The sequence below is a fragment of the Zalophus californianus genome, chromosome 7 (assembly GCF_009762305.2).
Source record: "Zalophus californianus isolate mZalCal1 chromosome 7, mZalCal1.pri.v2, whole genome shotgun sequence".
Taxonomy (NCBI): Eukaryota; Metazoa; Chordata; class Mammalia; order Carnivora; family Otariidae; genus Zalophus; species Zalophus californianus.
The window spans coordinates 114,779,082-114,804,780 of record NC_045601.1 but is presented as its reverse complement, the minus strand read 5'-3'; the positions used below and the strand labels follow the sequence as shown (position 1 = coordinate 114,804,780).

At 39.1% G+C, this 25,699-nt stretch overlaps 1 protein-coding gene and 1 non-coding gene across 7 annotated transcripts in view; both read right to left on the bottom strand.

Annotated features, from left to right (window-relative positions):
- The window catches only part of FKBP5 (FKBP prolyl isomerase 5), a 122,224-nt gene extending 96,867 nt beyond the window's left edge, over nucleotides 1–25,357 (bottom strand). For 2 of the 6 annotated variants that reach the window (XM_027603958.2, XM_027603953.2), the window contains exons 1-2: nucleotides 25,212–25,357; nucleotides 18,984–19,089 (exon numbers count right to left, since the gene is read on the bottom strand). The gene's annotated coding sequence lies outside the window, so the exon portion shown is untranslated. Of the gene's footprint in view, nucleotides 1–18,983; nucleotides 19,090–24,403; nucleotides 24,601–25,211 lie in introns of those variants that run through there. The other 4 variants (XM_027603959.2, XM_027603956.2, XM_027603962.2 and 1 more) reach the window with 4 other exon arrangements.
- LOC113928105 lies at nucleotides 2,306–2,412 on the bottom strand. The gene has a single exon (XR_003521789.1). It is a non-coding gene; the product is annotated as a U6 spliceosomal RNA (small nuclear RNA).
- Nucleotides 25,358–25,699: the final 342 nt, after the last annotated feature.

Genomic DNA, 25,699 nt, shown 5'->3' with positions numbered 1-25,699 from the left:
CAATGGAATGTTACTCAGCCATAAAAAGAGTGAAATCATACATTCGCAACAACACGTATGGACCTAGAGGGTATTATGCTAAATAAGTCAGACAGAAAAATACCACGTTTTCACATATATAGAAACTAAAAAACAAAACAAATGGAAACAAATTCATAAATATAGAAAAAAGAAACCTGATGGCTACAAGTGGGGAGGGGGCTGGAGAGAGGCAAAATAAGTGAAAAAGATTAAGAGGGGCAAACTTCCAGTTACAAATTAGTCACAGGGATGAAAAGTATAGCATAGGGAATATAGTCAATAATACTATAACTTTATATCGTGATAGATAACACTTGTCATGGTGAGCATTTCATAATGTAGTTTAACTGTCAAATCACTATACTGTACACCTGAAACTAATATGTCAACAATACTTCAATAAAAAATCTATGACTCATTAATAAAGAAAATAAATAACCCAATTAAAAAATGGGCAGGGGCTCAGTCAGTGGAGCATGTGACTCTTGATCTAAGAGTTGTGAGTTCAAACCCCACACGGGGCACAGAGATTACTTAAAAAATAAAATCTTAAGGGGCGCCCTTAAGGGTCGCTCAGTCGGTTAAGCGTCCAACTCTTGATTTCAGCTCAGGTCATGATCTCAGGGTCGTGGGTTCCACACTCAGTGGGGAGTCTGCTTGAGATTCTTTCTCTCCCTCTGCCCCTCCACCTCTCTCTCTAAAATAAATCTTTTAAATAAACAAATCTTTGAAAAAAATGGGCAAAGTATTCAAATAGACATTACTCCAAAGAAGATATACAAATAGCAAACAATCACATGAAAAGAGGCTGAACACATCACTAGTCACTAGGGAAATGCAAACCAAAGCCACAATGAGATACCACTCCACACCCACCAGGATGGCTATTAAGAAAAGGAGAGATCACAACAAGTATTGACAAAGATGTGGAAAAAGTAGAACCCTCACACATTGCTAGTAGGAGTGTAAAATGGTGCAGCTGCTTTGGAAAATAGTGTGGCAGTTCCTCTAAAAGGTAAAGTTATCATTTGATCAATTCCAAGAAAAATGAAAACATATGTCCACACAAAAACTTGTGCATCAATGTTCATAACAGCATTATTCATAATAGCCAAAGAGTAGAAACAATCCAAATGTCCATTAACTATTGAATGGGTAAACAAAATGTACAACTCATTATTATTCAGCAATGAAAAGCAATGAAGTACTGATAACATGCTACATGAATGAACCTTGAAAGTATTATGCTAAATCAGACTGAGACACAAAATACCATATATTGTATGATTCCATTTATATGAACTGTCCGTAAATCCATAGAGACAGAAAGGAGACTGGTGGTTACCTAGGGTAATGGTAGAAGCAGGAGTGACTGCTAATGGGTGTGTGATTTCTTTTGGGGGTGATAAAATGCTCTTAAGTGGGATAATGGTAATAACTGCACAATTCTGTAAATATAGTGGAAACCACTGAGTTATACACCTTAAAGAGGTGAATACCATGCTATGTGAATTTTCCGTCAATAAAGCTATTAGAAAAATTACTCTATTGAATAGATGGACAATAATTCCTAACATACATTGTTTCCAATGTATCTATTCTACATAACATGCTGTGAACATTTTTGTGCCTAGGCTATTAATATAATTAAGAGTATGGATTCTTGGGGTGCCTTGCAGGCTCAGTTGGTAGAGTGTGCAACTCTTGATCTCAGGGTTGTGGGGTCAAGCCCCATGTTGGGTATAGAGATTACTTAAAGATACAATCTTAAAAAAAAAAAAGAGTACAGATTCTTTAAAGACTTATTTATTTTAGAGAGAGATAGAGAGCACACGCACACACACAAGCAGGAGGGGCAGAGGGACAGGGAGAGAATCTCAAGCAGACTCCCCACTGAGCATGGAGCCCGACACAGGGCTGGATGCCATGACTCCGAGATCATGACCTGAGCGGAAATCGAGTCAGACGCTTAACCAATTGAGCCACCCAGGCATATGGATTCTTAAACACACTGCTTCAGTGAGAATCTTGGCTTGACAACATAGCAGCTACATGAGTGCTGCTTGGGCAAGTCGCTCAACTACTTTGTGCAATTTCCCCATCTATCATATGAAGTAATAGTAGTCACACCTCTTGGAATTCTGAGAATTAAATTAAGTAAGGGCTTTGCATGGTGTCTGTCACACAGTAAACTTTCAACATTAGTAGTTATAATTGCCACTCTGGTTTGTATTATTTTCTCTCTTTTTTAGGTTTTTCTTTTTTTAATTGAGATACTACTTACAAAAATATGGGACACTTCACTAATTTGTACATCATCCTTGCACAGGGGCCATGCTAACCTTCTCTGTATCGTTCCAATTCTAGTACACGTGCTGCCGAAGCAAGCACTGTATTATTTTTTTTTTAAAGATTTTATTTATTTATTTGACAGAGAGAGAGACAGCGAGAGAGGGAACACAAGCAGGGGGAGTGGAAAAGGGAGAAGCAGGCTTCCCGCCGAGCAAAGAGCCCGATGCGGGGCTTGATCCCAGGACCCTGAGATCATGACCTGAGCCGAAGGCAGTCGCTTAACCAACTGAGCCACCCAGGCGCCCCACACTGTATTATTTTCTTAAGATGATTTCTGGAAGTGGTGTCACTGGGTCAAAACCCATAAAACATTTATGTGTCTGAATACATTTTGCCAACCTACATTTTAAAGGGGGTGCACTAATTTTTGGCGCCAAGAGTAAATATAGGAGAGAACCATGGTAGTCATGCCATCATCAACATTATGTTACAGTAAATTTTTGTTTTTTAATTTAACAGATGTCTCAACTTTGCTTGTGGTTCTGAGCATCTTGAAACCTGACAGTTTTCTAGTTGTCCTATGAATCCTGTATACCTCAAGTACCTACCAAATGTGATATCTGCCCAAGACCCTACCCTGGGAGCCACAATGGAACCTAAAATGAGTAACGCCAAGGATTTTGTGTGAGGCAAAGCAAAGAAACATTTCAATTCAAGATAACTGTGATTAAGTATGAGAAAGCTACAAAGTATCTATAAGGGTAGGGAAAAGATGGCAGTTTATAAAGCAGGGAAAAGAGGCAGTGTTCCAGCTCGTTCTTGAAGGATGGACATTAATTTCAACTGGCAAGGGTGTGGCAAGAGTAAAATCAAGGCTGGTAAAAGAACACAGCACACAGCACATTCCAGGACTGTGGCTTGAGTAGAAAGTTGCTGGGGGGGGGGGGAGAAGGGGGAGAGAACAAGGCACAGGGTGCTCTAGGAGCACAAAAAGGACCCTCTAAAACACAGCCAATGACTCCGTGAGCTGAGAGGGAGGGTTTCTCACAGGGTAAAGAGCATGCAGAAAGACACAAAGATGTAAATCATCATGACCCAGCCAAGGAACCACATGTAATCCAATTTGGCTAAAGTGGAGGGGACATGTGGAAAGGATGCAGATGATGCTAAATAAATAGGCAGAAGCTGACTGTGAAGGACTTTGTGTGCCAGAATAAAGCATTTGAACTTTATTCCAAAGGAAATAGAGAAGAGAAGCATTCTTAAGGAAAGAAGTGACAATCAGACTAGCTCAAAAAAATTTACTCTGGCAACCCTCCAACAGCTTCCCAGCTCACACAGAATAAAATCCAAAGTCCTTCTTATATTAACACCCTACGTGCTGGTCAGTGGCTATCTCTGAAATTATTTTCCTATTGCTTCTCTTCTCACTTACTCTGTTTCTGCCTCAACAGCCTTCTCAGGGCTTTTGCACTTGCTGTCCCCTCTGCTTGGAACTCTCACCCTACCCCCACCCCGAGACACAAAGTTTGCTCCCTCACTTCCTTCAGGTCTCTGTTCCAATACTTTCTTATCAGAGAGGCCTTCCCTGTTACCCAATATAAAAGAACAAGAAACGACAGCAATCAGCCCTACCATTTTTTCCCCTCCACTTACCACGTGGTACATACGTTTACTTGTCTATTGCTTGTCTCTCCTTACTAGAATATAAGTTCCATGTTGGAGCCTCTCTCAATAACCCTATGCTATAGGAACTGTTATTGCCATTTCCAGATGGTGAAATTAAGAGGCACAATATTGCTAGTGAACAGAGGAACCAGGTAGAATGACTCCTGAGCTTGCAACTCTAACCCTTTCACGTAGTGTCAGAGGTCCTGACTTTGATACTATATCATCTCCCGTGAATTGGCTCCATTCTGACAAGTACTATGACAGTAAAAAAGCTGAATTCACACTATGTCCTAAAAAGATATGGATTCTTACCATTGGTTATTAGCCACGTTTCAAAAGCCAGGAAACATTTTTTTAAATGATTAAACTGCACAAGGTAATCTGGACTTTATCCAGCAATAAAGCTGTATTTTTTTCTTGTTTAGGACCCAGAGATATTAAAGCAAGATGAAAACATTTTATGAAACTAAAAAGAACATAGCATATGACACCAAAACTACTTTTCCAAGACCCTTTTTCAAGTAGAATATTAACTTTAGGAATAAGATCAACTCCATCTTTAAGATGATTATTACCATTTTCTGGGTATCGCTACCAAAGGAAGAACACAGTATGTACCAAAGGAAGAACACAGTATGTACCCGGAAAACATCAAGAAAATATTGTATCATATGCAGATACATACCCTGATTCTTTCCCTACTCCTCACATTACTAATTTCTTCTTTCCCTGATTCTTCCAACCCATCTCCAATTATTGAGAATACCCCTTCCCAAATGTTGTTCTCAATCAACACCTTTTCCCATCAGCTACTTCATACCAGAACTTACCACTCTTAATTCTAGCCACTACCTCTATTATAACCAAATCTAGTTATAATTCCTCTTTCTTCCCTTCTGCAGTTTTTGATCTCTAATTGCCTAACCATAAATACTTTGGTACCCCCTTTTATATCCCCACCTTTTTAAAGAAAATCAACTTTTTCAAAATTGGCCCATTCTCTATTTACTTCATTAATCTGTATCATCGGGCTATTCTCCTAGGTTTACAACTTTAACATATTTTTTCTCCATTTTATCAGCAGGACCTGCCAACTGTTCACTGTGTTTCCTACTACCTTAGTTTCCAAATTCGTATCTATCACCGTATTCAGGGTTTTCTTCATTGCCTTCCGGAATTACCACAGTTCTCCAGCTGACCTACTTACTCCTACTTCCAGACTATTCACTCACTTCCATTCATTCTATACATAAGGCCAGTAAAGCCTCTCCCACACAGTACTTTCCCAATTCAAGGACTTCTAAATAGCTCCCCAGCACAACAAATCCAAACTTATCAAACCAGCACTCAGGGCCTTCTACCCCCTCGGAACATCACTAATAAATGTTTATCTTAAACATTCTAAGACAAAACCCGAGAAAACCAACATCTTGATCTCACTTATCTGATTCAGTGCAATGCACACTACAGGTTTCTAGACAATACAGACCACTATCTTCCACTTGACTTCAACTAATTACAGAAGACAATGGGAATATATTAATCTATCATCTTCTAAACATCTCAAATTACTATGGAAAGGATTCATTTTCCCAAAAGTTGAACTCTTTTAATCAGCAAAATGAAAATGTGTACAGTTATCAGAAAATAACACCATATCCCTAGTAAAACTTCAAAGTAGTAAAATATTTTGAACGTGAATTTGCCAATATCTATAAAAAGCTTAAGTGCAAAATATCCTTTAGCCCAGCAATACTTCCAGGAAATTACCTGTAGATACTCTCACAGAAGAAAAATTATATGCAGGATATTAAACACAATATAATTGTAATAGTGTAAAAAAAACAGGACACATACACACACAAAATAAAAAATTAAAAAAAAAAATAGGACACAACTAAAACTTCCTTACTGGGCTTTTCTTTTTTAAGTAGGCTCCATGCTCAGCATGGAGCCCAAACCCACGACCTCAAGATCAAGACCTGAACTGAGATCAAGAGTTGGATGCTCAATGGACTGAGCCACTCAGGCGTCCCCTCTTACCGGACTATTATTATATATCCCCACAATGGAATATTATGCAGCAACTAAAAATAAAGAAGCAGCTGTATATGAATTGATATGGAAAGATGTTTAAGAATGATCTGAAGGGAGGAAAAAAAGCAAGTCACAAAACAGAATGTACATTACTATTCTATTTGTGTAAAGGAAATGCATATATTTGTAAATGCAAGAAAATACCTAAAAAGAAATAGTGAGAAACCACTAATAGCTAACTCTGAAATGGGATTCATAGGAAGAAACAAGGGATTTTTCACTTTTTGGGGTATATAATGTGTGTGTAGGTACATACATATATATCCTTTTCTTCATTGAAGTACGGTTGGACATACAATATTAGTTTCAGTGTACAATACAGTGATTTGTTATTTACATACATTATGAAATGCTCACCATAATGAGTAGTTACCACCTGTTACCATAGAAAGTTACTACAATGTTATTGACTATATTCTCTATGCTGTACTTTACATCCCCTGATTTATTTTATAAGTTCGTACCTCTTAATCCCCTTCAACTATTTCATCCATCCTCCTACCCTCCCCCTTCTGGTAACTACCAGTTTGTTCACTGTATTTATGAGTCTGTTTGTTTTGTTTACAGATTCCACCTAAGTGAAATCAAAGGTATGTATCTTTCTCTAACGTCACATAATACCCTCTAGGTCCATCCACGTTGTTGCAAATGGCAAGATTTCATCCTTTTTTTTGGCTGAGTAATATTCATGTGTATTACACCTTCTTTATCCATTCATCTATCGATGGACATTTAGGTTGCTTCCATATTTTGGCTACTGTAAATAATGCTTCAGTGAACACAGGGGTGCATGTATCTTTTTGAATCATACATAGCTTTTTTAAAAAAAATAATCCTATCAAATTTTCACTTAAAAAGAGAAAGAAAGGGGCACCTGGGTGGCTCAGTCGGTTAAGCATCTGCCTTCAGCTCAGGTCATGATTCCAGCCTCCTGGGATCAAGTCCAGCATCGGTCTCCCTGCTCAGCAGGGACACTGCTTCTCCTCTGCCTCTGCCTCTCTCTCTGTCTCTCATGAATAAATAAATAAAATCTTAAAAAAAAAAAAAGAAAAAAGGGTGCCTGGGTGGCTCAGTCTGTTATGCCTTCGATTCTTGATTTTGGCTCAGGTCATGATCTCAGGGTCGTGAGATTGAGCACTGGCTTCATGCTGGGCATGGAGCCTGCCTAAGATTCTTTCTTTCCCTCTCCCTCTGACCCTTGGCCCCCCCCAAAAAAAGAAAAAAAAAAAAACAACAGACCAGACTTTAAAAAAAAAAATTATCTATTTGAGAGAGAGAGAAACAGAGAGAGAGAGAGAGAGAGAGAGAGAGAGAACACAAGCATGTGAGCTTGGGTGGTGGGGAGGGGCAGAGGGGGAAGAGAACCTTAAGTAGACTCCATGCCCAGCATGGAGCCTGACTGCGGGGCTCAATCTCAGGACCCTGAGATCATAACCAACTGTGTCACCCAGGTGCCCCCAAAAACCAGACTCTTAAATACAGAGAACTGGTGGTTGCCAGAGGGGTGGGGGGGGGAGATGGGTGAAATAGATGAAAGGGATTAAGAGGTACAAAATTCCAGTTACAAAATAAATCAGTCATGAAGATGAAAAGTACAGCATAGAGAATATAGTCAATAATACTGCAATAACTTGTATGGTGACAGATGGTGACTACACTTATCATGGAGAGCACTGAGTAATGCAATGAATTGTTGAATCAACATATTGTACACCTGAGGGGCACCTGGGCAGCTCAGTCGGTTAGGTGGTCAACTCATGACTTCAGCTCAGGTCATGGACTCAGTGCCAAGCCTGCTTGAGATTCTGCTTGAGATTCCCTCTGCCCCTTCACCCACACATGCTCTCCTGAGCACGCACGGGTGCTCTCTTTCTCTCTCTCTCAAATCCATAAAATCTTAAAAAATATACATAGTACACCTAAAACTAATAGAACATTGCATGTCAATTATACTTCAATAATAAAGAAATTTTAAAAAGAAAGAAAAGGCTGTGCATAGCAAAGACTCTTAATTTTGGATGAATATAACTGATCTTGATCATCCACAGTGCAGGTAATAGGAGCTACTCAAAATGCTTAATGAAAAACTCATCCATTCATTCAAGAATCATTTATGGAACACTTACTATGTGGCAAGCACTGTGCCTGACGATATGGACATAATGGTGAACAAGAAAAACCTACACCAGGTTCTCAAAGAGCTAATAAAGGACTTTTGGTCTCTATTTTTCCCCATTTCCCCAGTAAAAGCCACTCTGACTTCCAGGTATCAGTTCTCATTACACCCACGGTTCACCATAAAATAGATACAAATTAATAGGTTAATTATATCAAACAAAAACGAAGGCTTTAAAAAATGGACTCTTATTCTCATCATAATTAATTTTAAAAGTTATCAGAAGCACAATTTGCAGAGAGAACAGTTCAACAAGCACACTTTCAAATAAATAAGAAGTAACCTATATGCTAAATGAAGTTTAAAGGAAATTAAGAACATCTGAAGAGGGAAAAAATAGGAAATATTAATTTTCTCCACTAATTTATACATGTTCACTAAATTTTTGTACAATGAACATACACTACATAAGAAGTGCTATAATATAACAGTAATATATATGAGAAGAAGAAGAATAGTAAGTTCTTGTTCTTGGAAAACTGTCTATTGCAACAACAGAGCAGCTACAACATGAAGTTCAACTTCCTATCCTTCCATCCTCCTCTGTGGTCTGGCCTTCTTGAGACAACTTGTTTTGTCAGCCCCAAGTCCATTCCCCCCTCCCCCACTGCCCCACCCTCCCGCTTCTGCTAGAAAACAGCATTCTGGAACTTTTTCCACTGGGGGAGCCACTGCTCACCTCCTGGAGTGGAACCAATAATCCCCAATCTCTGCCAAGTCATTGCTTTCTATCCCCTTGGCTGCCACATAGTTCAGAGATGAACCTATGACCCTAACAGATACAAACCAAAATCAATCCTGAAAATCCAGAGGCTAATTTTAATGAGACTATTATTGATCACAATCACAGACATAGAATGCAGCTAAAATTCCTAAAAAGAACATTGTAATAAATAGAATTCTCATTTAATGTGGCAGTGAAATAGTCATTAGTTACCTCTTTTGTTGAAATATACAACAAAACAGCAACAAAAATATAATATTCAAAAAATTCCCAATTCTAAGATTTAAAACTTCCTACTTATCTCAAACAGTAAGAATGTTGAATCCATATAAATCACATCCTGTTAAAATAGGTAAGTATAGAAAGAGAAAATACAGGTTACCAGGCATATACATTAATCACATCTCCTCTGACAAAAATTTAAAAATAAGTTCAAAAATAAAGGTTCCCTATGCACAGTATTTTATGAGGCACCTAAAATGCCACAATACCTGGAAAAAAAACTTCCACACATTTAACTTTTTAAGTAATTTTAATTATTTTCAACACTAAGAAAACTACAGAATATATTAATAAATTATAGGGAAACAAAGTTCAATTCAAAATGAGAAAATAAAACTTAAGCCATCAGAACTTCCTAAGAGTAATATGGGCTACCTTGTAACATGGAGACCTCCCCTTCCCAAAAACTAAACTAAAACCAAAACTGCAAGTCTCTGAAAATATGACATTCTTAAAGAATGTGATGGGTGTGCCAGCTGTTTTACTTCTTGAAAGCATATAGTTGAACACATATAATACTCTGTTGCATTTTTCTCTAGCATTGCACAACTTTCCTGGCCTACGATGCACATACTGCATCTATTACCATATTTAAGCATCTGACAGCATTGTTTTAAGAATCCACAATACTCATCTTCAACTAAACTCATATATAAATGTTTTAGTCTTCAAATGTCCATGGATTTCAGCAGTTAAGTATCATATATGTTTTTTCCACAAAGTCTCAATACATTTCCTGAACTTTTAGCTTTCAGTTTCCTGTTCGTCAATGGCTACAACTCTAGAGGCAATACATAAACACACCCAGCCATGGTATTTCCACTTTGACAACAGTGGATGAACTTAATATGACCAAACATAACTACAGTGCATATAAATGGTACATGACAGTTAACACAGCAATAACAGGAATTCAATAATTTATAAAAATGGAAATATAAATCATATTACTGATATAAGAATATTACAAAACCAACAGTCTCAATGTATAAGAACTGCAGGGCTGCTACCTAAAGAATCCTCCAAATACAAAACAAGTTGCAGATCATAAAAGAGGAAAAAAAATCCCTTCTCCCTTCAAAAAAATGAAGACAGGAAAAAAGAAACCAAACCATGGAAAATATAAGTAAGTGATCTGATACAAAGCTTTGAGGACATGGAAAAAAATTTTTGTATACACTTGTGGATTATACAATTCAACTTCACAGTATTTGAAAATGATAAAGAAAAGTTATTATTTCAGTAAAAATGGATCTAGCCCAGAAGCCTACTTTCTTTGAAGGAATATAGCAGAATAAGCAGAGGTTGCTGGGGGCATTTTTATGTAACCCATGCCTTTTTCTTTCTGTAATCATGGGAAAGAATACAGAACATTATTACCAGGTGCAAAATGATTTTATGATAAAATTATGCTTAAAGTGACTAAAAAGTATACCATGCAAATTTTCCAAATACAGGAAAGTCATCTTGCCAAAGTTAAAACTAAAACAATACACTTCAAGGGAAAAAAAATAGTGTGATAATGATTTATTTGATGGCTAGGAACAGACATTATTTATATATGAGAAAAAATTACTCTGTAAAAAGGGAGTATTTATAGAGCATTGAGAGTGATCAGAAACTAAGCTTATGGCTTTATAGATCTTCCACCACACTGCATCCACCCAGGAAAACAGTGAAGAAAACAGTGTTTTCTTAAGATTTTATTTATTTATTTGAAAGAGAGAGAGTGAGTGAGAGAGAGCATGAGCAGGGGGAGGGGGATAAGCAGACTCCCCTGCTGAGCAGGGAGCCCGATGCGAGGCAGGGCTCAATCCCAGGACCCTGGGACATGACCTGAGCCAAAGGCAGATGCTTAACCGGCTGAGCCACCCAGGCACCCGAAGAACAATGTTTAAATAAGTTTCTCACCATGATGTGTGGCATATACTAAAATGTCAGAAGCTAGAGAAGATGTAGACTACTGTAATAGAAGTATAGGGTTAGAAGCTGTGAGGTGAAAGTACAATAGCTCCCAACTCTTCATGCTAATCTTACCAGCACATCAATCTGTAAAATGAAACGAAAAGCCCGTTTTTTGAGAAAGCTATTTATGATTACAACACTATTATATCTATAATTTACAACTCTAAAAATGAAAGAAAGAAACCCTTTTCTCCTTAAGGCAGATTTTGGAGTCTTGGTTTCAAATATTACTCTAAGAATAGTAATGCTAACCAAAAAAAAGGAAAAAAAGAATGCTCATCCAAGAATGTAATCATGGGCTTCTCATTAAGAAGTGTGAATTACTATCCCATTTTTCCTGGTGGTAAAATTATTTTTTATCTTGGTTTTTAATAGTAATAGTAGAAAAATTGGGCGCCTGGGTGGCTCAGTCGTTAAGCGTCTGCCTTCGGCTCAGGTCATGACCCAGTGTCCTGGGATCGAGCCCGGAATCTGGCTCCCTGCTCCATGGGGGGCCTGCTTCTCCCTCTCCCACTCCCCCTGCTTGTGTTCCCTCTCTTGCTTTGTCTCTCTCTGTCAAATAAATAAATAAAATCTTTAAAAAAAAGAAAAAATTATCAATAGTACTACTGTAATTTCCCCCCAGATGGCTGAGAATCACACTAGGCATGACAGTAAAAAATAGCCCTACTTTAGCTCTAAAAGGTGCAGGCCTGCTCAGTAATTAGCTGTGGATCTTGAACATATGACTTTACTTCCTCTGGACCTCAATGTCCTCATCTGCAAGGCAAGACGGCTGGACTAGAGGTTATTTCCCTCCCTTCCTCTGTCTCCCTGGCTCTTTCCACTTTACGGCTTTAGTGATTTAGGAACTAGCCTGGGGTTTCTGAGGACAGAGAGAAAAATCTGGAGAAAAGGAATAAGGATAATGTAAACAACTAGAATATGGAGAGAAAAAAAGTCAAAAACTCATGTTTATAAAAAGAAATGGACAAATGGTTCAGGATAGAAGATTATGAGTTTCACTGTCAAAATTAATTTGAATACTAGTTTCAGTTATATTGAAAGCAGAAAAGAAAGTGAGAAATGCCAGAGATACAGATTTAAACATTATCTGTAACACACAAGAATGCCTCCCAAATAACCCAAGAAATCCTCCCCACATTCCCTCAGTACATACAGAAAAGATCTCATAATACCTGGCTTGATCATTCATAATTCTGCCCAAACATAATCACTAACTATTTTCCCACAGGTTATTCCCCTCAGCCAATTTGGCTTCATCATTTCAAACAAACCTAGAATACCATCCCTTCATTATCACTCAATGTTCTTTCTGAAATGCATTCTCTCTTCTCTCAACTTATACTAATTAATTTATCATGCTCTAACCATGTTTGAAGCACCATTCTCAGTGCTCGGTATATATCAGCTCATTTAATTCTCTCAACAATCCTAGGAGGGAGGTCAAGTAAATTGCTTAAGATGACACAGCAGCAGAGCTAGGATTCTGACACGGACAGTCTGGCTCCAAGGAACCTGTCCTCTTAACTTGCTAACTAGTGCTTCAAAGCACAGATCAAGTTCTGTCACCTTTCTGAAGTTCTCAGCTGCTTAGCAATTATTCCTGCCTCTTGAGTCCTTAAGTAAACCACTCATTTACCACTTACCATTAGTTATTTATCTTTTGTGCACATATTCTATCTTTTCTAAGAACAGGCTCTTGTCTCATTTATTCTGTAACAACACTATTTAGAACCTAAGAGAACCTAGTATCTGAAACACAAAAGTGCTTATTAATGAAACTGTAACGACATTTAGTATTTATTGGAGCCACATAGGAGGCTCTGGGCTAAGTGCCTTTATATGTACAGTCTCATTTAATCCTCACAACTGCCCATCCTCAATATTGCAAGTGAGGAAATGAGGCTCAGAGAAGCTATGTATGCTGTTCAATATCACACAGTGGTAGTGATGGTCTTACTTAAGAGACTGTACCACAGGGTGGCTGGGTGATAAGACATTGGGTAGGGTAGGTGCTATGGTGAGCGCTGTGAATTGTGCAAGACTGTTGAATCACAGATCTGTACCTCTGAAACAAATAATGCAAGATATGTTAAGAAAAAAGAAAAAGAAGAGAGCAGGAGGGGAAGAATGAAGGGGTGTAAGTCGGAGCGGGAGATGAACCATGAGAGACGATGGACTCTGAAAAACAAACTGAGGGTTCTAGAGGGGAGGGGGGTGGGGGGATGGGTTAGCCTGGTGACGGGTATGAAGGAGGGCACGTTCTGCGTGGAGCACTGGGTGTTATGCACAAACAATGAATCATGGAACACTACATCAAGAACTAATGATGTAATGTATGGTGATTAACATAACAATAACAAAATTTAAAAAATAAAATAAAAAAAGAGACTGTACCACACTCTTAATCTGCAGTCTACCACAGAACACCTTGAAGAATCAGTCCTAACCACAAATGAGTTCAACTTATGCTTACTATGCAGCATGACCCTGAACACTAAGGATTCAGGACCAGAGGTACAGCTGCTGCCCTCAGGAAACTTGTAGTAGAGCAGGACTTCGGGACCAAACTCTCCTATCCCTGGCAGAGTCACCATCATCGACTTAAATATTTTAACTTATATTTTAAATCAAAATATCAGAATAATCCTGGGAGACTCTCTTCCACACCACTCATTCTCCCTTCAGGCTCCCTCACTCCCTTTATGCTCGGACTTCTCTAAGCTTTTGTATTATAGAGTTAGAAAGGTTCCGTTAATCCTAACAACCATTAGGATATCTAAATTTAATTTAGGGATAACTCAGACTCAAGGGCATATTTGATAAATTTCATGCCCATAATGAAATATGAGCGGTGAAGAACAGCTAGAAAAAAAGCAGTAGCAAAATGCAGTGAAACGAGGGATATGAAAGTCACACTGTAAAGGAAAGAAAAACCAATAAAAGAAAATGGACACAAATAGAAGGTAGAAAGTAAGAGGCCAGCATAAATTCAGTGGAGAAACATAGATAAATAACACTAAAATCTAATCCATTTTAGGAATTCTGACTCCTTTATTCCTTTTCCTAACGTCTAAAGGAAATAGAAAAAAAATATATAAAACAACTGAAAAATCACTTACTGGAAACAGTATATAGGGTTTTTTTCCTGAGAGACCATTCATTTTAGAATTTCAAAGCTGCAAAGAAACCTTAAAATACTACCTAATTCAACCCACTCATTTTACAATTAAAATAAGGCTCAGAAAGGTTGATTTTAATTTGCCCAAGATCATATAGCTACTGAATCTCACCCCAATGTCTACTCCTACCAGACTAGGCTTCCTAGAAATCTATTTTACTACTCCATTTTCCACTCTTAATAACTATTAAATTAGTTTCTGCATAAGCATCTCAGAATCCACATACTATTCCTAATTCCCTCAGAAGAAAATAACCAGATATTACAGATTATGTAAAGCAATACGGAATTTTATTCTTTTATTCCCAAAGTCAGTAATCTCAAATTGGGTCCTGGTTCTTACCAGGAGGAGATTCAAACATTTCCCAGAAAGGCAGAGGAAAAAAGATCTCCAGAAGCTGACCAAAAGCAAGCCAAGTTGATAAACTACAATTCATTTGGAAAGGAATCAGACGCAAGACCCCTGGAGGCTGGATGACAGCTAGTGGGAAATATAATGGATATAACTTATTTTCCCATTTCTATTTTATATCCTCTTAACTAACCATAGGTTCCTATCTTTCTGACAAACGTCAATTCCAGGAGCCTGTAAAGAAAAGAAATGAAGAGGGGCGCCTGAGTGGCTCAGTTGGTTAAGCGACTGCCTTTGGCTCAGGTCATGATCCTGGAGTCCCGGGATCGAGTCCCGCATCGGGCTCCCTGCTCAGCAGGGAGTCTGCTTCTCCCTCTGACCCTCCCCCCTCTCATGCTCTACCTCATTCTCTCTCTCAAATAAATAAAATCTTTAAAAAATAAAAAATTAAAAAAAAAGAAAAGAAATGAAGAGAGTATCATGTCACTTTCAGCAAAGGTGGCTTTTAGACAGGAACTATCTTGGCCAGGAAATATGGCAAGGGGAGTAAGTTTTAAGGTAAACCCATAGTGCTCACTTCGGCAGCACATATACTAAAAATAAGGTAAACCCATAGACTGGTGCATTTAGCCTTAAAAACAGCAGGAAGTCCTGAAAATGTGTTATATACACTTAGAATTTCCTCCACCGCAAAGCACTTCAAGATATTCTGGGCTGGAAGGAACTCATCCTGGGCCATTTCTGTGGTCTACTGAAGTTTGCTGCTTACACACTGCCTCTCCTCGATAAACTGGGCCCTGCCAGCCACTGTACTCCAGGTTATCTGAGCTGAGTGATTTTGAAGTCTTATATAGAACCTCAGTTTAAATACAGTGAACACCTAGGCCTTAAAAATGATGTCTTGGCCTACAGAAGGCTGACTGAAGCTTTCTGGAAGGGAAGAAAGTGCCTTAGTTTACCTTAGGAACATAGCTCACTTTTCATATATATGAAGTTCATTATAGATTAGGTATAATCTCCTGTTTTAACATGTTAACCAAATTAGGATTATTGTACTGAAAATGAAAAGGACAAAAAGATAAAAAGAATCATTATAAAGTTAGAAACAAACTGTTTTAGTGACTCAATTGAGCTTAGGAAGTTTAAGAGTAAAAATGACCAACAAGATTAATGAAGTTTTTTTTTTTTTTTAAGATTCTATTTCTTTATTTGACAGAGAGATAGAGAGAGAACATGAGCAGGGGGAGCAGCAGAGGGAGAGGGAGAAGCAGGCCCCCCACCAAGCAGGGGGAGCCCGATGTGGGGCTTGATCCCAGGACTCCGGGATCATGACCTGAGCCGAAGGCAGCCGCTTAACCAACTGAGTCACCCAGGCGCCCCAAGATTAATGAAGTTTTTGACAGCTGAAGAGGAAAACTGGGAAGAGCTTTTCAGCTAGGGGTGAGGGGAGGGGGTGTTGGGTGTGGAGCTGCTACAGAGATGGTATTTAAACATATTTAGTTTCAAGACATAGGTGAAAATTTAGGCCTCAAGTTTAGACGGAAGATACAGATTTGTGGTCTAGAAAGCAGAGTAATGATTAAGTTTTTAGAGAAAGAGCTGGTTATGGAAAAACATTTAAAACAACAGCATTCCTCAGATAATACACTTTGAAGATAACCTAACCTTCCAGATGAATAATACTTATCATACAGATATGGAATATTTGTACTGCTTTGTTCTAAATGAAAAGCTAAAAAATTAATTTTTTTTTCTCAGGCTATGAATTGACAGAAAAAAGCTAAGGATTAAAACAGCTTCATAACTACTATTTGTCCAAAGTCTTCTGAAGTTTCTCTATTTGTAACAAAACTTTTGGAAAAAACAGAGAGAAAAATCTGATGCACCAATACTACTACTATTTTACAATAGTGGTGAGAACTTAAAAGTACATTAACCAAAATGCTGATAATTAATAAATCTGGAGAACAGGTCTATGGAAGTTCATACTAGTCTCCCCAGTTCTGTGTAGCTTAAAATTTCCATAATAAAAAAATCTAAAAAGCCTACCTACAGATATTTTAAAAATTCCTTTTTTTTTTTTTTGAGAGTGCGTGAGCACAAGTTGGGGGAGGGGCCAGAAACGGGGAGAAAGAATCCCAAGCAGGCTCCACCCCCAGCGGAGCCCAAGGTGGGGCTCGACCCCATTACCCTGAGATCATGACCTGAGCCAAAAATCAAGTGTCAGATGCTTGCCTGACTGAGGCACCTGGACACCCCAGATATCTTAAAAATTCTATCTGGGGATGCCTGGGTGGCTGTTAGTTAAGCATCTGCCTTCAGTTCAGGTCATGATCTCAGGGTCCTGGGAACAAGTTCTGCACCAGGCTCTCTGCTCAGCGGGGAGCCTGCTTCTCCCTCTGTCTGCTGCTCCCCCTGCTTGTGCTCTCTCCCTCTCTCTTTCCCCTCTCCCTCTGACAAATAAATAAATAAATAAATAAATATTTTAAAAAAAATTCTCTCTGTAGTTAAGACTTGACAGCTCATAACAAAATTCTAACAGGCAAAATCTTTTCTTTGTTACGTTAATCACCATACATTACATCATTAGTTTTTGATGTAGTGTTCCATGATTCACTGTTTGCGTATAACACCCAGTGCTCTATTCAGTACGTGCCCTCTTTAATACCCATCACCCGGCTGGGGCACCTGGGTGGCTCAGTCGTTAAGCGTCTGCCTTCGGCTCAGGTCATGATCCCTGGGTCCTGGGATTGAGCCCCGCATAGGGCTCCCTGCTCGGCGGGAAGCCTGCTTCTCCCTCTCCCACTCCCCCTGCTTCTGTTTCCTCTCTTGCTGTGTCTCCTCTGTCAAACAAATAAATAAAATCTTTAAAAAAAAAAAAAAATACCCATCACCAGGCTAACCCATCCCCCCCCCCCCCCCCTCTAGAACCCTGTTTGTTTCTCAGAGTCCATAGTCTCCCATGATTCTTCTCCCCCTCCGATTTCCATCCCTTCATTTTTCCCTTCCTGCTATCTTTTTTTTTTTAAACATATAATGTATTATTTGTTTCAGAAGTACAAAATCTTTTCAAATAATGTTTTATTCATTCTCAAGAGACCAATGAAATTTGATGTGTATGAAAGGGAGAAAAGATCCTGTGTCATTTTAGAGGAATAGAAGTATGTTCATTAAATGGAAAAAATCCTCTTATCCATGTTGGTTGATGTTGGGACATTTGTTATTTTTCTCTTCAATGAACTTAGAATTTTTGTCAAAGAAAATATATAGTCCATGTAAACATACGGTTTTGGTTAGTAAAGGCAAAATAAACATTTATCCCCAGTATCAATGATTAATTTGTTGAACGTGATTAGGTGTAGTATTATTTCAAACATCTTACACTCTAGTAAATAATCAAATAAACAACTTTTTTATGGAGATGCAAAAAAAAGGAAAAAGATTAAAAAACAAAACCAATATCCATAAATTATACCTAACCCTAAACTGCAAAAAAACCCCCACATATTTAAAATTATATAAACTAATAAGTAGAGGGGGAAAGTTGAATGTTTTTAACAACGATAACAGTTTAAGCTAGGATTTAAATGGATATAATTTAAAACCTATCACTCTACTAAACTATGACAGTGCTGCAACTAATAGAGAACAAATTGACTGCTTAGATTTACCACTCACTGATAAACAAGAATAGTATATATGGTTTGCAAGCACATATCTTTCCTCCCTATGATAAAGAGCACCACCCAAAAAATGATAACTAGATTTGTTTGCCTCTTCTTCATCTGTAAGTTCCAAGACAATAAAAACTATACATGTCTGTGCAAAACATAGCACACTGTAGGTGTGCAACTCTTCAAACAGGAATAATCACCACCTTCAATTCCCGGAAAGCTATTGCTAGCTATCAGTCTCATTCCCTGGGTGACGTGCATAGGATAACAAAATCAAGCAGGGCTTCCTTGCTGGCAGTTCTGCCTTGAATCATTTTCAGAACCTTATTTCTTCTAACAAAATATGTCATCAGGAAACTTCAGAGAGAAGCAGCATAAATACATATACGTAAAGACAAAAGAGACTGTCAGCAATTCTCTTTTTCTCCATCATTATGAAAATACTGAAGTCTGAATTCAGGTATTTCACTTTTTGCAGATAACAAGATCACTGTCCTCTTCAACAAATTGTTGTAGTTTTCCTCATTAAAGTAAAAATTACATACCGTAAAATGCCCAGATCTTAAGTAGTCAGCTCAGTAAGTTTGAACAAGTGCATACACCAACAACTGGTGAATCTGGATGTTCCTTGTACTAGGTCTTGCAATTTTTCTGTAAGTTAAAAATTATATGAAAATAAAAAGTTACCCAACCAGTGTACACTTGAATTACTATTACCTAAGTCAAGCTACAGAATACTTCTATCTCCCCCAGAAAGTTCCCTTTTGCCCCTTTCCAGTCAACCACAACCCTTACCCAGAAACCACTGTCCTGATTTCTATCACCACACCTAAAGTTTTGCCTGTTCTTATATTTTTCATAAATGGCATCATTTGTACATATTTGTGCCTGGCTTCTCTTGCTCTGAATAACATTTCGGAGATTCATTTATGTTGTGTGAAGCAGCAATTCATTCCTATTGTGAAAAAAGCTGCTATGAACATTTTACATCAATCTTTTTGTGAACGTGTACTTTATTCCCCTTAAAGCAGTAAGATTTTATTTAAAAAGGGGAGGGTTCCCACATATAAATAAGCCTGTAAAGTCATATAGTACAGATAGATGGACTGATTGCACATAGAGCAAAAATATATAGTTATATAAAATACAAAAAAAAATAGGTATTTTATCTGTGTGTGTGTGTGTGTGTGTGTGTGTGTGTAAATGAATAGATTCTGAGAAGTCCACCTGGAACCGACAAAGGTATTTTTTAAAAACTTATAAAGTTCAGAGTGAAAATAAATCTAAGATGGGAAAGCTGTCCATTTAATTTTCTTAATAAGTATTATGTTTTTAACCTAAGAATAATTTAAAAGAGAAACAGATTTCTCTCCATATAAGTTACCCTGTTCTGCTTCAGTGAAATACCTTCTTCTCATAATAAATTCCCTCCCCAAACTAGAACTTCAAAACATTGTTACCTCCACTACGTAATAATTTTTTATGCCAAGGATAAAACCCAAATATGTGCTAAAATTACAAGTTTTTATCTATTGTCTTGCTTTAAAAAAAGTTACATAGGAAATAATCCATTGGCTAATACTTAACATGGTAAAGACCATTCCATCTTCATTGAGACTATATTCTGAAAGGACTCAATCTCTAGGATGTTTCTCCATCCCCAAAAGTGATTTACTGCAGCATTAAGTCTATGACAAACACATCTTGACTTTGAAATTCCACTGTGTAATTTTCAGCTGAAAGTAGAGGAGATTCTTTAATTTCCACAGGTAGTAATTAAGGAACATACATACAAATCTGATTTTGGAAGATCAATCTGAAATTCCCATGCTTTTGATAATCATGATCATTTTCAGGGAATAGAATGGCTCTCATTTAACAGCACCGATAAATTGCCAAGAGGAGGCAGAATGAACAAATGGTTCTAGAAATTTACCACTGCTTGCTTTAGGAAGGGTTTGCAACTAGAAAAGGAGGAAACAACCCTCTTCTAAAGGTGCTCGATCGTTGTTCATCTTTTATTCCTCCTCTCCCAAATGAGCAACTTCAAGAACACACAATTCTAATGTACTATATTTTTAATCTTAAAAAACATTCTTAGCATTGGATTTCCCTAACTTTGCAGATGTGTATTATTTACTTAACCCATTACTCACTCTGAAAATACATCACTTTTATTTTTCTAATAATTGTACCATTTTCTAAAAGAACAAGGAAAACAGCCTCGATTAACTGTTACAAAAACGACACAGCTCTAAACAGCTACAACCCCCAACTTTCATTATCTTTTTCCTGTTTTAGAGAATTACAATCTTATTCTTATTTTTAAAGTGTTTTTCTTCCAGACCAAGAGTAGGAAACAGATACAGCAAATGTGCAGACCCCATACTCCCTCTGGTGGTCCTTCACTCTCATTAACTAGATGTTTTCCAAAAGACTAGAAGTAAATACTAAATTAAGCATAAAATGAACTTGTTCCATTTAAGGATTATAGTCTTACATGTTTAAGTTTCAGCTGAGTACAGGCCAATTCTTTTCATAACAAACTGTGAGATACAAGTTATTTTGAGTACTTGAATTTTAGTGTTTCAAATATTGCTAAAATATCCTTAGTAACCTGTTATACAGATTAGTTACAGGGTGCATAAGGCCCATAATAGGCTCTTTTGACAGAAGAGTCTTTTACTTGGTATGTATCTTTTTTGCAAGTTAAATCACACTTCAGTGGCTACTGTTTTTAAATCAATAGTTATTTGCATACCAACAACCAATCTCCTATGTGTGTAGATTTAATTTTCTTTACACTTTGGGGATATATTATTGGAAGTTAAAAATGCACTGTAGATTCTTTCTCCTTCCTTGGCCATCTTGGCAACTACTCTTGGTTGGGGGCTGCCCGGCACCTAAGGCAAGAAGATGGTGGCTGCACAGAAGAAAGTCACTGGAGTCGATTATCTCTAGGCTCTAACTCAATGTAAGTGGACAGTACATGATGGGGTACAAGCAGACAAATGATCAGACACAGCCAAGCAAAACTGGTCATCCTAGCCAACAACTGCCTGCCTTGAGGAAATCTGAAATAGAGTACTAGGTCACATTGGCCAAAACTGGTGTCCATCACTAAAGTGGCAATAATATTGAATTGGGCACAGCATGTGGGAAATACTACAGAGTATGCACACTGGCTATCACTGATCCAGGCGATTCTGATATCATTAGGAGCATGCCAGAAAAGACTGGTAAAAAGTAAATCATGCAAAATTTTTCTTTAATAAAACTGGCCAGAGATCATTTAAAAAAAAATGCACTGTAGAAAATTCAGAAATGTACAATAAACCAAAATCTAATTATTAATCAGCTAGGTTAAAAAGTTCAAATAGTTTCAGGGTGCCTGGCTGGCTCTGTCGGTGGAGCATGTGACTCTTGATCTAGAGGTTGTGGGTTTGAGCACCACATTGAGTGTACAGATTACCTTAAAAAATTCTTAAAAAAGATTAAAAAATAAAAGTTCAAATAGAATCATAAAATGTCCATATTTAGTTGTTCAGTATTAAATTATTACAGAATTTGGTTGCCAAAATATGTACAATATAGTTTTTCTTGGGGTGCCTGGGTGGCTCAGTCAGTTAAGCATCTGCCTTCGCTCTGGTCATGATCCCAGGGTCCTGGGATTGAGTCCCAGTCAGGCTCCCTGTTCCATGGGAGGCTGCTTCTCCCTCTGCCTCTCTCTCTCTCATGAATAAATAAAATCTTTAAAAATATATATGTACAGATTTTTTTCTTTAGGAATGTGAAAAATTATAGTAAAGGCCTGTACGAGATATCCTTGGTATAACATGCATATTACTGTCAAAGCCATATTCATGTCTAAAAGTGTCAACTCATTTATCCTCAAATTAGCTACTTTAATAAATGCCCTTGTTTTTTGTGGCTTTATTCATTCAAAAATATTTGCCTACCCCCAAACTCAAAAGGAACCACACCTGAGGATAAATGACTTAAACACACTCACGATGTTTATTGTGTAGATGTAAGAATTCAACTTATGCTTAATTTTGAAACTGAAATGTGGTTGATAATTTTATGATATGGTCTACCACAAGTTAAAGTGAACAAAAAAACCCAGTAAAATATCTAAAAACTGAATTTGAAAATGGGTCTTTAATTAAAAGACATTTTTATAAAGTCCCTAAAATATGCTTTTGTGTAAATAAAACTATGAAATATAAATTTAATTTATCATATGTAGTATATTTAAACATTACCTTAGGATAAAGATTATAATACTTATTATACATAGTAAATTACATATAGCAGTTAAAACTAATATATTCCTATACACTTTAAAGAACAATTACTTAAATCATCCAAAACAATGAGGAGCCCCAGACTTACAAGATTCCTTACAACTATTTATACAGAATAAAACCCACTCTACAGGACGAGTCACTGTTCGACCAATCTACCCTGAGCATCAAAAAGACAACTCAGTTTTAACAGCAATAACTTTTTCTATAGCTACAGAAAGAGGATGTTCTTTCTTCTAGACTGAGTCATTCTAAGAAAACCTTTAAGAAACTAAAAAACCCAAAATATGTGTTCTTTCCAACCCAAGAATAAACAGAAAATCAAAGATCTAATTAGTTGCCTGATCCAATATTTTAAGTTTTTCATGTTGAACTGGTTAAATTATGTTTAAAAAAAGAAATTCACCTAAAATTACCATAACTAAAAAAAATTAAAGATCAGAAAAATATTTGTTTTGTAAATGTTGGAAAGACAAAGACTTCATAATATTTAAGCCTGTTGTTTTTAGAGATATAAAACATTTTCTAAAGACCCATCTTTGATTTTGTTTTAAAAATCCCAGTCACAACTAGCCTACTGGTTAAAGGGTTCAGCTTTAAATGGTGTTACTAATTAGCTTGGTAAATAGGTAAAATCACAATTCAGTGAAATACTACTAAGGTAGCATAATTAAATCAAAATTATAACTTTGTTCCTAAGAAGTTACACTTCTGTTAAATATAAATCATCCCCAATGGATATAAAAGACACATTAGAAAAAAATTAAGCTAAATCAAGTGTTATAAGTAAATTTAAATATGTATAAACTACATTTTAAAAATAGTTGTTATATATTATTTTTAAATGTATTTTTTCTGTAGGTGCCCTACATTGGTCAGGGCCATAACTGTAGATTAAGTGGAGGTCAGTTGGGAGAGAGACGAAGAGAAAATGGTAAGTGAAAGTATGACAAATAAAGATTTCCCAAAAAGAATAAAAAATTTTTCAAGTGTATCCTTGAATTTTGATTCAAACACTAAGAGAAAAAGCTACTTACTTTAATTCTCTAAAGTAAAAACCCTCGGGGGGGGGGCAGAATTCCATAGACTATTTAAAAAATACTTAACTGAAATATGCCTTAACTTTTCCTTGTCCACAATTTAACAAAATGGTAAGACAATGAAAATAAAACACTCCTGTCTACCCTCAGCGAGGCAAAGAAAGCTCCCATTCATACTAAGCCTTATTCACTGGAAAACATACTCCTGAAAAGTAAATCCAAAACCACGAGCTCAAACTACTTCATGCAGAATTTACTGAATGGCGGCCAAACGCTGTACACGCTGTCCTGAACCACACTGAAGGATATCTAGAGTTCTGCATTCCCCATTTACTAACTTTGTACCTTACCATGCTTTCGCCACCACTGCAGAAACCCATTTTTTTAAATTAAGACTACAATGTTCCTCCAAGGCTCGTCCAAGGAAAGAAGGCAATTAATCTGCACGCTGACCCCTCAAAGTGTTGTTTTTAATCAGTACTGGGTTTGACTCCTATACTGTCGCGAGCACACCTTTTCAGGCATCAGTGGAAGGAGTTCTAACGTTCTACGAGTGAACTGAAAAATGAGCCCTAAATCAAGTTTTAACTGGCTTTCACCTGGCACGAGAATAATCACCTGTTAGAACGGCGCTGCACTGGCACCCTCCAAGAGCGGCCGAGAACCGGGATGCTGTATCCCAGTCACTCGTCCCATGGCGGCAGGTGAAGGCGGAGAACACGCATCCACACCCACCGCCCGGGGAGCGCAAACCGAAAGCGAAGAGCGCAGCAGTGGGACACTCCGTTATCCTCGCCCGCCACCGGCCCCGCCAGGTGTGCGCGGCTCCATCGCGCCCGCGGCGTCCCGGCGCACGGCTCACCCCGGCTCGACTTCGCCCGCCGCCCGGGCCCCAGAAGGCGAAGTTTCTCTCCCGCCCCGCGGCCGCTGCTGCTCACGCGCCGCCCGGCTCTCGGCGGGTCCCACAAGCCTGCTCCGGGCGGTCGCGGTCACAGGCGCCGGGCCTCGGGCGAGTCGGGGGCCGCCGACGGGAGCCGGAGCCGGGACCTGTCACCTCGGGCGGGGAAAACAAAAGCCGGGTGAGGACGAGCGGGCGCGACCGGCCTCGCCTCCGCAAGGGGGAGCGCGGCGGGGGCGGGGAGCAGCTCTCGCGGGCCGCCCGAGTCCGCGCCTCCCGTAGGGAGCACCGGCCCCGAGGGCCGGCGGGGCGCACAGGGCCCCGCAGTTGGGCTAGAGGCAGCCAGCGCGCTCGCCTCGAGGCTTCCCCGGCACCGCTCGCCCCGAAGCACCGCTCCGGGGGCTGGGAAACCGTGCGTGAGGGGGCGGCCGAAGCGGCGCGGCGGGCCCCCGGACCGCAAAGGAGGGAATTCGGTTCCCGGGGCGCCGCAGCCGCCCGGCCCCATCCCTGCGGCCATGGCGCCGGTACCTGTCGCCGTGGTTGCTCCTCGGCCCCGGTCTCTCTCTGCCTCACCCCGCGCGCCGCTCGGCCCCAGCCCGCCCAGCAGGCCCGTCCGCGCGCTGGACCGCCGCCGCCCGAGACTGGCAGCGCCCGCGAACCGGCCCGAATCCCCGGGCAGCGCCCGGCGCGGTCCCGCCCCCCGCCGGCCGCAGGGACCCGCCTTCCATAGGGCCCCGGGGCTGTCAGTCCGCCCCCAAAAGGCGCGCGGGCTGTCTCTCCGCCTGTCCGGATTGGTGGCCGCGCGCCGTCCATGCAAATGAGACCCCGCCCCCGTCCATTTGCACCTCCGCCTTAGTGTAAACTCCGCCTCTCCACGCCAGCCCACGTGTCTGGCCCTTGGCCTTTGTGGGGCCGGAGGGAAGGGATAGGGGAAACTGACCGACGCCCCCTCACACCATCTCTCACCTCCAGAGAAACTCATGCCTAAACAAGCTAGTTGACTTCACATCTGAATC